Raw genomic sequence first — 12,715 nt, forward strand, 5'->3', positions numbered from 1 at the left:
AACAGAAACAACAAGATCTATTCCAAGACTGAGTCTTGGATTAGTAGTGCGGGTAGGAAAAAAGAAAAAAACGAGCCCAAGTGGTATTGACCAACTTTGAGCAACTCCGATTTGAAAAAGAATTAGAATATAGCTATGTGGCTAAATTCTAATTGACTCCGAACAAAACCACGAAAAAAAAACTGTTTTGAATGGTGGTTGCACCAATTCAAAACAACCCCGCTCTGATACCAATTGTTGGATCGAGACGCGCTAGAGGGGGGGTGAATAGCGCTCGTGGCTATTTGTTCGATTATCGGAAAACTATCAGAGTAATTAAAATGCAGCGGAATAAAATAAACACAAAGACACGAAGGGATTTACTTCGTTCGGAGCCTAAGGCGACTCCTACTCGAAGGCCCGCGATCCTTGATCGCTTCCGGTGGGCAACAACTATAAGCTCGATAAGAATTACAGATTACAAAATGTAACAGCAATTAGACTAACTTTGTATCGACAACTTAAAGAAGAGAAAAACGAAGCTCCGGGTCGTCGGAATGTTGCAATAGCACTTCGGAATGACTTTGTTAGCAGCACGTTGAAGAAGGAAAGCTCAGAACTTGATTTTTTGAGATGCTGGTCGAAACCCCCTTATAAAGGGTGTTCAAGGCACCTTGAAGGCTGTTCAAGGCGCCTCCATGCTGCCTAGTCTTCCGCGTGGATCAGATCTGAACTGGTCGAACTTCATCCCTTGGAGGCGCCTTATACCCTGCTCAAGGCGCCTTATACTCCCTTCAAGGCGCCTTTGATGAACTTTCGCAACCAGCTCAGCTTTTGCACCCGAGGCGCCTCCAAGCTCCATGGAGGCGCCTCGGACACGGTTCATCCGAGGCTTTAGGTTGCTCCTTTGCACCTGCAAGATACGTTAGTCCCAAACAATATCCTGCAACACAAAGTTAGCACAATAAACATGATAAATGAAGTATAGACAGTCTCCGGACTGTCCGAGTCTGACTTCGGGTTTCCGACCGGAAACCCTAGGTCGACCCGACGCCTACTGTTCCCTCTACGGGGAACGCGTCCTCACCTACTCCACTCAGGAGATTTACCTGTTGCCAGTCGATCCTCCAGATTGACTAGACTTTTGCTCAGCACTCGATGCTTCCGGACTTTCTGCTGGACATCCGCTTCCCCGGCTAGTCCAGTCTTTCACCTGGTTCGCGACACCAGGACTTTCCACCTAGGGTTACCGCCCCCTAGGACTTTTGCCTGAAGACATCGACCTACCAAGACTTTCCGCATAGGGTTACCACCCCCTATGACCTAGGGTTACCACTCCCTAGGGTTTTACCTTTTGCCTAACCGCAGCTAGGACTTTCCTGAAATTCTCAAGTAGACTTGTTAGACTATAAAACATCTTAACTTTGAATTCTTTGCCATTATCAAAACACGAGTTCGACCGTCGGATGCTTCCCGCACCAACAGTGTGGTGTACATGACTATGGCTTCTTCCTTCTCCGTTGCAGCCTCATGGGTGGTGATCACCACACGGCCTGGGCAACCCCCCATGTCATGGTCGTGTGGCACACATGGCTTGTGCCTTCCTTCTTCGTTCAAGCATCAAATCTTCTCCAAAATCGACTTCTGCATACAAAAATGCCCAAAAAGCAGATCTCCGAACAAAAAGAGTAAATATGTTGAAAGGAAAACTGGAAGTACGAAAATGCATAGATAAAGCATGCTCAAAGTATGTGAATGTGCGTCAACACATACTAAACAAGAGTATACAATCTGCGCACATCAGTGGTCACCTGGAAAAGCAACCAATAGCTCTTAAATCATCCATGAAACAAAGTATTTCTTGAAATTAGATAATCTTCATACTGTCTAAAATTCAATAAAATATCTTCTCGTATATTGTTCTAACATAGATTGCCTCATCCATTATGGCATAAGGATTAACGAGTTCAGAGAGTTTTGCATTTTTGTTGAGTGAAATCAGCAATAACAGCTGCCGTCTAGTGCACTAAACCAATCAAACATACAAATAAAGGAAATAGATGAATACCAACCATAGATAATTACAAACATCCTAGTGCATGTTGTTAGAACCTGCAACAATAAATACAATTTTGAACTTCATTTTCTCAATGAACCACTATAATTTAACATATTAACATTTTAATAGTACCTACTATAGATGCCAAATCTAATTCATACATGTCGTCAACAATGTTATGATTATTATCTCCAGTCGATTTAATAATTAACACATTGTCATATTTACAAAATGTAATGAAATAAGCTTGTGTTTGCAAGTAAAATTACAATTAAAATGCATCATTAATCGACACATACCCCCCTTACTACAAATTTGGACAATTGCGCTTGTCATTGTTGGAACCCCAAGGTGTTTTGATGTGATCAAACAAGTTAAGTTATGTTATGTCCTATTTGTTTTAACCCTTGTGTCTAAGTGTGCAGGAGCTTAGGAACACAGGAAGTTGAGCGGAAGACGTGGCTAATGAGAAGGACGGCACGGGAGAGAGCTGACGGGCTCGGTGCGTCCAAGGGACGAGGTGATTGCAGAAGAGTACACCGGTGGATGAGAAGAACATATGCGATGTTCGAGGGACGAGAAACCGGGGAGGAAGGCTGCTCGAGGAGAATGCCGGAACTTGGGTTCGGGTGAGCCCTATTCCAGATGGCCGAGATCACCCAAGCTAGTGGAGCCGGAGCAAAAGACCCAGACCGAGATGAGCTGAATCGGAGCAGAGGTCCCGGACCAAGAAAAGTCAACCCTGTTGACTTTCCTGGTCCGGGCGCCCAGACCTGACTTTTTGACCAGATCGAGTTTTGACTCGATCTGAATGTTAAGGGATAAAGTTTATCCCCCCTAGGGCGCCCGGACCCTTCGGGCCACCCCGAACAATGCTATAAATATAACACTGATCTGCACAGTTTATTCAATTCACTTGTAATCCATTTCTCTATGCTTTACTTTTCTATTTATGCTGTTAACGCTGTAAGAGGCTACTCCGCCCCAAGGAGACATCAGATAGTGCGTCATATTTTCCTTGGATTAGCAATCTCTTGATTGCAAACCAAGTAACTTCCTTGTGTCTGTTTGCTTTTTATTAGTCTCTTTATTTTAATTACAAGTACTTTTATTTAGTTGAAAATATGAGAAAGGGTTATTTTATTTTGTAGGGTAATTCACCCCTCCCCTCTTGCCGGCCTCTAAAGGGACCAACAGTCATGTGACACTCCTCGATGCCTGCATCCATGACATAACCTAGAATTTGAGGTTTATTTCTTTTGATGATTTCAATCTCTTCCCACATCCCTTTGTTCTTACTGAAGAAAGATCAAGAATACCAAGGCCCTCATCCACGGATTTCTTCTTTTGACTTCTATCATTGCATGTTCTACTAATATTCATCTCTTGAATTTTATTGTAGATAGAATCAAATTGTTCATCCAAAAAGGTTGTCATCTCATTAGTCAAAGATGCATCATTAATTAATATTGAAGCTTTATAAGATAACCTCGAGTGTCTCAACATCAAACACCTTTCTGGATTTGGATCATTGATGTAATTTTTCTCCCCCAAAGCATATATTGCTCCAACTTTTGCATCTCGTGCCCATCGTTTGAGTATATATGTATCAGGCAAATGAAATACTTGGTTGATACGAAAAAAGCTAACACATGTCTGCATGGAATACCCTCAAACTCAAATTTTGTACAACTACACGATATGTAATCCCTTTGTTTGTTATGCATGATTTCCCTTGGTTTCAAGGAAGAAGAACTTTCAAATTTCATCACATGGTAAACCACTGAGTCAACTCATGTAAATGCTTGTTGCACATAATAACCATGACTCTCGCTCATTTCACTTTGAAACTCCAGCCATTTCTTTTTTATGTACAGCTTAACCATTTGAGTTTCCATTGGCCAATTTGTCTTAATTTTTGGATGCTCATTCATGTCAATATGGTCTGCAACTAACTCATTGTGGTTTTGGTGTCTCAGTGCTTTATTAAAACGGGTGATAAAGTCCATCAATGAGTTCTTATTTGAGACATATCTCTTGAAAAATGCATGTGAGCTTTCAGATCTTTAACTACTTGACATTTCAACAAAAAATAAATGACTAAAATATACTGACACCCATTTGTGTCGTAATTCATATATCAACGATAACCAATTATTATTCTTTAAGTAAGCACACTTGATAGCTTCTTCCCATGACTTTTCAAAATCATCAGGTGTTGTAGAATTTGCAATGACATTCTTTAAGCTTTGATAATGGTTTTGAAAAGTCAAAGGGTTTACTTTTTATGGAAATTTGTTCAGTATGTGCCACAAATAATATCGATGCACTATTTGAGGAAAAACTTGTGCAATTTCTTTTGTCATACAGGATCCTGATCAGTGATGATAACACTTGGTGGACCTTTAGGTATGACTTCTATGAACTTTTTAAGAAACCAAATAAAAGATTCAGTTTTCTCATCACATAGAAACTCGTAACCAAAAATAATTGTCTGATGATGATGATTAACTCCTACAAAAGGTGTCAAAATTAAGTCATATTTGTTGGTGTTATATGTTGTATCAAATACACTGTATGCCCGCCTAGATATATGATCAACCCAAAAACACCTACTAAATATGTTATCTAACTTAGTTTCATAATCAAAGAAAAAGACGAACTTGCTAAGATGTAAAAAACTCAATCAATGTTTCAACATCAATACCCTTTTGTTCATCTCTTAGATTTCTCTCAAAATTTCTAATATCTTTTTCTGTATTACCTACTCTCTCACGCCCTCTATACTTTATCTCTAATATTCGTATTTGTTGACAAGTTGGTATATTGGCCTCTGAAAATTATTTTGTTAATGTTTTCTTTGCTGCCTAAACATTACGATGTGAGCGTAGCAAATGCACATTGGATGGAGTCGAGAGTAAATGATTATGGGTTTCTATAAAGTTACTAACAACCCAATTAAGTCCAGTTTGTTTCTTCACAAATGTAATATTTGATTTACAACCCGTTCTAACTGCGCCACGTGTTCTTTCTTTTGTTAGTTGATCAACTTTTGTATGTTTATTCCACCGCATTAGATATGTACGTCCTTCTTTAAAGCATACAATTTGTTTCCACGTTACTTCATTTGCGATCTTATTTTTCTTGCTCCTGTGTATTCTTGAACTAAACCTAGTTTCTCGTGCATATTGGTTATAGAATGAATATGCCTCATCTAGTGATGAGAATTCCATTCCAATTTTTGACTTTCGATCATCTGCAACTTGGGAAATGTATTCTTGATCATCAATTTTATTATCTTCCATTTCTGGATACCCTCACATTATAATTGACAATAGGTAATTAGATAAACAAATAAAAAATACAACTTATTGTAGATAATGTAAAACAGAAACAGAAACACTATGGTAACAATAAAACTATTGTAATAATATGATGAAATTTGCAACAGAAATAGAAATAAATCTAATCTTAAATACTATTGTAAACAATATGATGAAATTTGCAACAGAAATATAAATAAATTTGATCATAAGTTAATTTTTAAAATTGAGTAATAATTACATGAAACTAGCTCCAACAATCGGTTGATTCAGTTGACTTTTGAGCAAACAATTGGTATTATTGTAGATAATGCGAAAAAAAGGAGGTCTAAATTCAAATACAGAACAACTAATAGACATTCAATATAATCTTGCAATTTATCAAAAAATAAGAAAGGGAATTTTAGCATACTCTGATAGCTAAAGAACTCAATCAATCAACAACAACAAAAAATTTTGTACTGAGATCTATTCCGTTCATCACTACATAGGTCCAAACAGAAGGCGAAAAAAATATATTTCTTGATCAATAGGGAACAAAAACTTGGACTTTATTCTGCCGGTATAATATAGATGCAAAATCAATTTATAAAAATAAGTTTTTACCGACAATGAAGGGCGAGGACGATTGTGGAACCTAGCTTTGCAGTGCCTGTGAGAATATGTCGCAGCGAGGAGTCACGCAAGCTAGTGAGGACGACTTCAAAGAGGAGGACCGTGAGTTAATCCCCCCAAGCTAGGACGACTGTGGAGAGGTGGACCGCGAGTTAGGGCTTCAGATTGAAGCGATTCTACAGGGGTTCCACTCCTTGCTGCGCCTGTGACTGTGAGAGGTTGTGTCCGGGGGGGGGGGGGCGATGAATGTCGCGAGTGAGGAGGGCTGCGGTGAGGAGAATCGCGAGTGAGGCGAGGGACAAGGCTTCAGATAGAAGTGCTTATGCAGGGGGTTCCACTCTTCGCTACGCCTGTGAGAGCTTGTCTTAGTAAGGGGGTCTTTACGGTGAGGAGTGGAGCGAATGAGGACGGTCGCGGTGAGGGAGGATCGTGAGTTTGGGTAGCGTCGGGAGGACGACGAGGGAGGGAGTGAGTGGTGAGGAGGACCGCGAGTCTGGGTAGCGTTGGGAGGATGACGAGCTAGGGCACAGGGAGGGAGGAAGAGGAGAATGTGCATAGGAGGGAGGAGGAGGAGCTAGGGCACAGGGAGGGGTTCATTCGGTTCGTGGTGAGAAGTAAATAAAAAACCCATGACGCGGACTTGCCACGAGAGCAGTTCACAGATTTTAGTCTGCAGCCTAACTTTTCTCTCTCTCTCTCTCTCTCTCTCTCTCTCTCTCTCTCTCTATATATATATATATATATATATATATATATATATATACTAGTGATTGTGTACACGCGTCGCGTATGTACTATAATACATTGAAATCACATTGACCATTTATAATGAAATTATATTAATTAAAGCATTTTAGCATTAAAATACTAAAGTAGAGTTAGAGTCATTAGGGTAAAGTACCTGACTTTTGAAAATCTGAATTATTTGGGTCTTTGAAAATCCGAATTATTTGGATTTTCGAGTGTCACCCTTAAACTTTCCTATGAAAAAATTAATTTAATTTAATATTATACTTATCTTAGTAAAAAAACTAAGAAACGAATATTTTTTTAACATTGTTGGCCTAAAATATTTATAGAAGTTTCTTTGATCATAGTGTTCAATTCTAAGATGTGAGACTAAAAAGAACTATATTTTTTTTATATAAAATAATCAGAGAAAATTAATGATGAGAAAAATTCATAATAATATGTCACATCTGAGTCTCGAATTCTAGATCATTGATTGTTTCGCTTGTGAAATTACTAATAAACATTGAAATTATTTTTAGTGTAAATAAAAAAAAAGGATATTAATGTAAATTTATTTTAGACTTCATCAAAAATTAATTAGTAAAAAGAGAAATTTTTTAATAAAATAAGAAGATATATATAAAAGACTCGTACCCAAGTATCCTGTCGGTCCCACGTATGACATATCACCCTCCCGTCCCCGAGGGTAGATCCTCTGGACCGCAAAAAGCGGTTCAGGGGATGATCCCTTGTGGCTTGGATTGGTTTAGGAGATGGTCCCCATTCATAAAATAGGTGGGGATCATTCATTTCTACCAATCCAAATCAAGGGACCATCCCCTAGACCGCTTTTTACGGTCCAGAGGATCTGGGCTGCCCGTCCCCACTGCAGCGTACGAAACAAATTGAATATTTTGAATGGCATATCTCTACCAATCTAAATCAAAGGACCAACCCCTAGATCACTTTTTATGGTCTTGAGGAGCTGGGCTCCCCGGGGCCGGATCTTCTGGACCCGAAATCCCTGGTCCCCTCCTGGACCACATTCCTCATATAAAATCCTCCCTCACGCACGAAGCACGTGCACGCGGCAACGCACAGAAAAACAAGCCCTAACCTCTTCCTCTCGTCGCCTCCCTCCAGCGAGCCTGTCCCCCACGTTCCAGCCCCCGGCGACCTCCCTCCCACGACCTCTCTCCCTCCAGCGCCGTCTCCAGCGCCCGCGGCGACCTCCAGCGGCCTCAGCGTCGCCTCCCTGCCTCCAACGCCGTCTCCAGCGCCGGCCTCCCTCGTCGCCACCCTCCAGCGCCGATCTCCAGCGCCGTCTCCAGCGCCGCCTCTTCCTCTCGTCGCCTCCCTCCAGCGAGCCCTGTCCCCCACGTTCCAGCCCCGGCGACCTCCCTCCCACGACCTCCAGCAAGCCCCGTCCCCCCCCTCCTCGACCTCAGCGTCGCCTCCCTCCTGCGCGCCCTGGCCCCCCTCCCCCCGACGTTCCCGCCCCCGGCGGCCTCCCTCCCCCGGCCTCCGGCGCCCGCCGCGCCCCCCAGCGGTCCCAGCTTCCCCTCCCCCCCTCCCGCGCCGTCTCCAGCGCCCCGCGGCGACCTCCAGCGGCCTCAGCGTCGCCTCCCTGCCTCCAGCGCCGGCCTCCCTCGTCGCCACCCTCCAGCGCCGTCTCCAGAATTCTATTTCTCCTCTTGAGATCCAAGTAAGTGTATCTTTCCCCCTTTTTTTTTTTTTTGATGAATATTCAATATCCTTAAGGCATTTAGTCTAGTAATACGGGTTCTATTTTGCCATCTCAGATACTTGTTCTCTTCCAACTGATGATGACAAATCACCATGCATGAATTAATTGGCTAATCCCTGTCCTTTTGATAAAAATAGTTAAATGCTTCCCATAAGTAATTTATTTTCAGGGGTTAAAAGATATGCTTGCACCGAACAGAGATTAAGTTAAGAAGCTGGATTACTAATTGATAGCTGGAATTTCAATACAAGGCCAATAAGATAGTCCAAAGATGAGAACCGTATAAACTATGCCTTTTAAACCTCAATGACATTAATGCATTCAAGTAATGAAATGAATCTGTTTTATTTAGTTCAATTTTAGTATTGGTTAAAGTGATTTGTAATTTTGGAATCTGAGCGAGACAGATAACTGATTCTGTTGATGTTTATTTATGTAATAATGCATATTTGGTAATTTTCATACAGGCTTTTATTCTACTGTGCTTTGCGTTGCTCGCGTGAGATGATTGCCTCTGATGATGGATCCAGGAGCTTGCTGCTTGCTGTTAATAGAAGGCTCACTGCACTATCATTCCATATCAGAGAGTACTTTTGGGTTGACATGAAGAAGATCAATGAGATTTATCGCTACAAGACTGAAGAATACTCCCAAGGTGCTACTAACAAATTCAACATCTATCCGGAGCAAATTCCTAGTTGGCTAGTTGATTGGATTCCTGAAAAAGGTGGCTACTTGATCGGGAACCTTCAGCCAGCTCACATGGATTTCTGGTTCTTCTCACTGGGTAATCTATGGGCTATCACTTCATCTTTAACCACTCCGAGACAAGCCGAGGAGATTCTGAACCTGATGGAGAAAAAATGGGAGGATTTCATCTGGAATATACCTCTGAAGATATGTTACCCTGCGTTAGAATATGAAGAATGACACATAATTACTGGAAGTGATCCGAAAAATGCGTAAGTAAAAAACCCAACATAGCCTTCTGTTTAATGAGAGTCTCATCTTCATGGCTTAGAACTTGAATCAGTTTTCTATCATCTTTCACCAATATGATATATTGATGATGTTAGTGATATGAAATGCTACTAGTTATTCTAAAAGCAAAAGTAATAAGTCACCATAAACTCAAAAGTTCTCTTTGATGATTGTCATAATTGCTAAGTATCTTGATCTAACAACACTCGATAATTTGTGAATCACATTTCCGTCATTCTTTACTAATATGACAAATTGTTGATGTTAGTGATACCAAATATCACTTGTTATTCTAAAAGCATAGGTAACAGGTATCCATAAAAGTTACCTTTGATGATTGTTGTAGTTGCTTAGTTTCTTGATCTAATAACACTAGATATTTTGCAGGCCTTTCATATCATAATGGTGGACCATGGCCTACCCTACTATGGCAGGTATTAAAGTGTTCATCGATAGTTCTCTAACACTCTATTACTTCCAATCGTGTTACTAAATGAGTTGCCTTTGTGATTTTCTAGTTCACATTGGCTTGCATCAAGATGGGCCGGCCTGAATTAGCTCATAAAGCTGTCTCGGTAGCTGAGAAAAGGCTTTCGAACGATCAATGGCCTGAATACTATGACACCTGACCGCAAGATTCATCAGTAATCAATCATGATTGTATCAAACATTGACAATTGCTGGGTTTCTGGCATCAAAGTTGCTACCGGAGAATCCAAAAATGGCATCCATATTCACATTTGAGGAAGATATGGAACTACTGGAAGGCTGTGCCTACAGTCTGACAAATCATCCTCGTGCCAAATGCTCACGACGCGTTCCAAAAGCGCAGGTCCTTGTATAACTTGTTGAAGATACGCAACCATTCTTTGATGCTTGTACTGTATATAAGAAAAAGGAAAACCATAGATGGAAGAGGGATCCACCTCCACACAACATTGTTTCCTCATTGAGATATGCTCTTTTTTTTGTTGAGCTACCATGATGGTGACTGTGTATCAGTGATGTGTAAAAGATTTGGCCTTTGTAACAAAAAATATGTATGTTTTGATGACACATTGATTCATATAACTTTTTTTTTTATATTCATGTTGATCCATGTTTTGTATAGAAAGGAATTTTTGTAATTAACACCCAGCAACCTTGAAAGAATATTTATTATTTTGTATGTAATCAAAATGCAAATTATGCTTTATAGCTCAGATAAGTTCTGTAGGCGATTCACAAAATAAATCAATGCAAATTTCATAATAATAATCCTTATTAGTCGCCAAATTGCTAACTTAAGCTGAGTGCAGTGCAAAAAAAAAAAAAAAAAAAAAAAGACTCTTATGAAATGAAGTTTTGGGCTTCATTGAATCATTGAAAGAAATAGAACAATGGAAATGGAGCACAATCTTAATGACTTGAATATCTTATTTGGGATTTCCAAGTAGAATGCTACAAGAAAATTCTTGGTGAAATAAATTACAAACTCAGATGAGTTAATTTCATATAAATTTGCTGTAAATAATTGATATACACTGTGCCTCAAGCATAAGCAGCACATGTATTAAGAAGAAAATAATATTTAGGGATGATCCAAGGACTTTTCCTTCAATATTTAGGCTTCACAATTAGTCTCATCATTCTCCATCACTAGATCAACATCCATTATATCTCGACAGCCAAAGAGCTAGCAGCTTGGGAGTAGGTCAGAGACCAAGCAACTATTCTTGGTGCCCGTCCTGCATATCCACAATTTTTTTTTTAAAAAAAAAATCTGCATTAGCAATCTAAGAAAGGGTAAACTTCAGTCAGTCAATACTCTATAGTCAGGAGTATGGAACCTGATCAGCGTGAGAAACAAAGTCAACTCATCTCTGACTTCTTACTTGTTCCGAGATCTCCTGTGTGCTTGCTTTATCTTTAAAAAAAATACGTTCATTTTTTGTCTTGAACCCAGTTGGTGCTTAGTTCTCTTTCTTATTTGCACAATGATAGTTGGATCTGAAAGACAACAGAAAAAGAAAATGTGTAGAAGTGGATGCACTTAATCCAACTGAAAACTCTATAAATTCATCTAACAGACATTGTCTCCAAACCTGTTCATAGGGGAAAATAACAAGATGTCGTGACACACTTAAAAATGTTCTTCAGATTTCATAACTTCTACGCTAAATGCACTGCCAGTTTACATGTCAATAACATCTACACATATGACAGTAGAATGAATGCAAACCCACAAGTAACTGAATAACATAACCAAATATATATTACTAACAAAGTATGACCATTAGAAGTACAATTGACAGGATTTTATGCAAGTTAAAAATGAAGAATTGGTGAAGCTTAGCTTAGGTAGCAAAAGGGTTGTATGTAAGAAAAGAATAAATGAATTGCAAATAACACGAAATTCTAGAATTAAGAACAATCCACACATAAAAATGGAGATGACTGGAATATTTGAGAAGATGTAGAGGACCAACCTTTGACAGAGATCTTCAAAGATCAAGATCCGTTCCAAATGCACAACACCGCTTGCATTGCTTAAATAATCTTCAAATTGCTCTGTCCACACGGTGCCAAGGACGGAGGTCGCTGGAATCGAATTCGAGGTCGCTAGAGGCCGCTGGAGGTGGAGGACGGGAGGTTGCTGGAGGTCAGCGATGCTGAAGGGAGGCGGCACTGGAGGTCGGCGATGCTGGATGTTGAGAGGCTAGGGCTTTTGTGCGGAGTTGGCGCTGGAGGTCGACGCTGAGAGAGCGCTGGAGGGAGGGAGGCGACTGGAGAGGACGCTGGAGATGGCGCTGGAGGGAGGCCGCAGGCGACGAGGGAGGCCGGCGCTGGAGGGAGGGAGGCGACGCTGGAGTTGGAAGATGCTAGGGCTTTTTTTGTGCGTTGGCGTGTGCAGGACGGCGGCGCTGGAGACGGCGCTGGAGATCGGCGCTGGAGGGTGGCGACGAGGGAGGTCGGCGCTGGAGACGGCGTTGGAGGCAGGGAGGCGACGCTGAGGCCGCTGGAGGTCGCCGCGGGCGCTGGAGACGGCGCTGGAGGGAGAGAGGTCGTGGGAGGGAGGTCGCCGGGGGCTGGAACGTGGGGGACAGGCTCGCTGGAGGGAGGCGACGAGAGGAAGAGGCTAGGGCTTGTTTTTCTGTGCGTTGACGCGTGCACGTGCTTCGTGCGTGAGGGAGGATTTTATATGAGGAATGTGGTCCAGGAGGGGACCAGAGATTTCGGGTCCAGAAGATCCGGCCCCGGGCTCCCCGTCCCCACTGCAGCGTACGAAACAAATTGAAT

The 12,715-nt window shown here is 41.3% G+C and overlaps 2 long non-coding RNA genes across 2 annotated transcripts; one reads left to right on the top strand and one right to left on the bottom strand.

Moving 5' to 3' along the window:
* The first annotated feature begins 8,283 nt into the window (after positions 1 to 8,283).
* LOC122045504 lies at positions 8,284 to 10,490 on the top strand. The gene is made up of 4 exons (XR_006130001.1): positions 8,284 to 8,413; positions 8,923 to 9,417; positions 9,824 to 9,870; positions 9,955 to 10,490. It is a non-coding gene; the product is annotated as an uncharacterized LOC122045504 (long non-coding RNA).
* A 365-nt stretch (positions 10,491 to 10,855) lies between these two features.
* On the bottom strand, positions 10,856 to 12,685 carry LOC122045506. Its single transcript, XR_006130002.1, has 3 exons — positions 11,905 to 12,685; positions 11,266 to 11,425; positions 10,856 to 11,163 (listed from the first exon to the last, which is right to left on the bottom strand). It is a non-coding gene; the product is annotated as an uncharacterized LOC122045506 (long non-coding RNA).
* Between the last annotated feature and the right edge of the window lie 30 nt (positions 12,686 to 12,715).

Source organism: Zingiber officinale, chromosome 2B (genome assembly GCF_018446385.1).
Source record: "Zingiber officinale cultivar Zhangliang chromosome 2B, Zo_v1.1, whole genome shotgun sequence".
Taxonomy (NCBI): domain Eukaryota; kingdom Viridiplantae; phylum Streptophyta; class Magnoliopsida; order Zingiberales; family Zingiberaceae; genus Zingiber; species Zingiber officinale.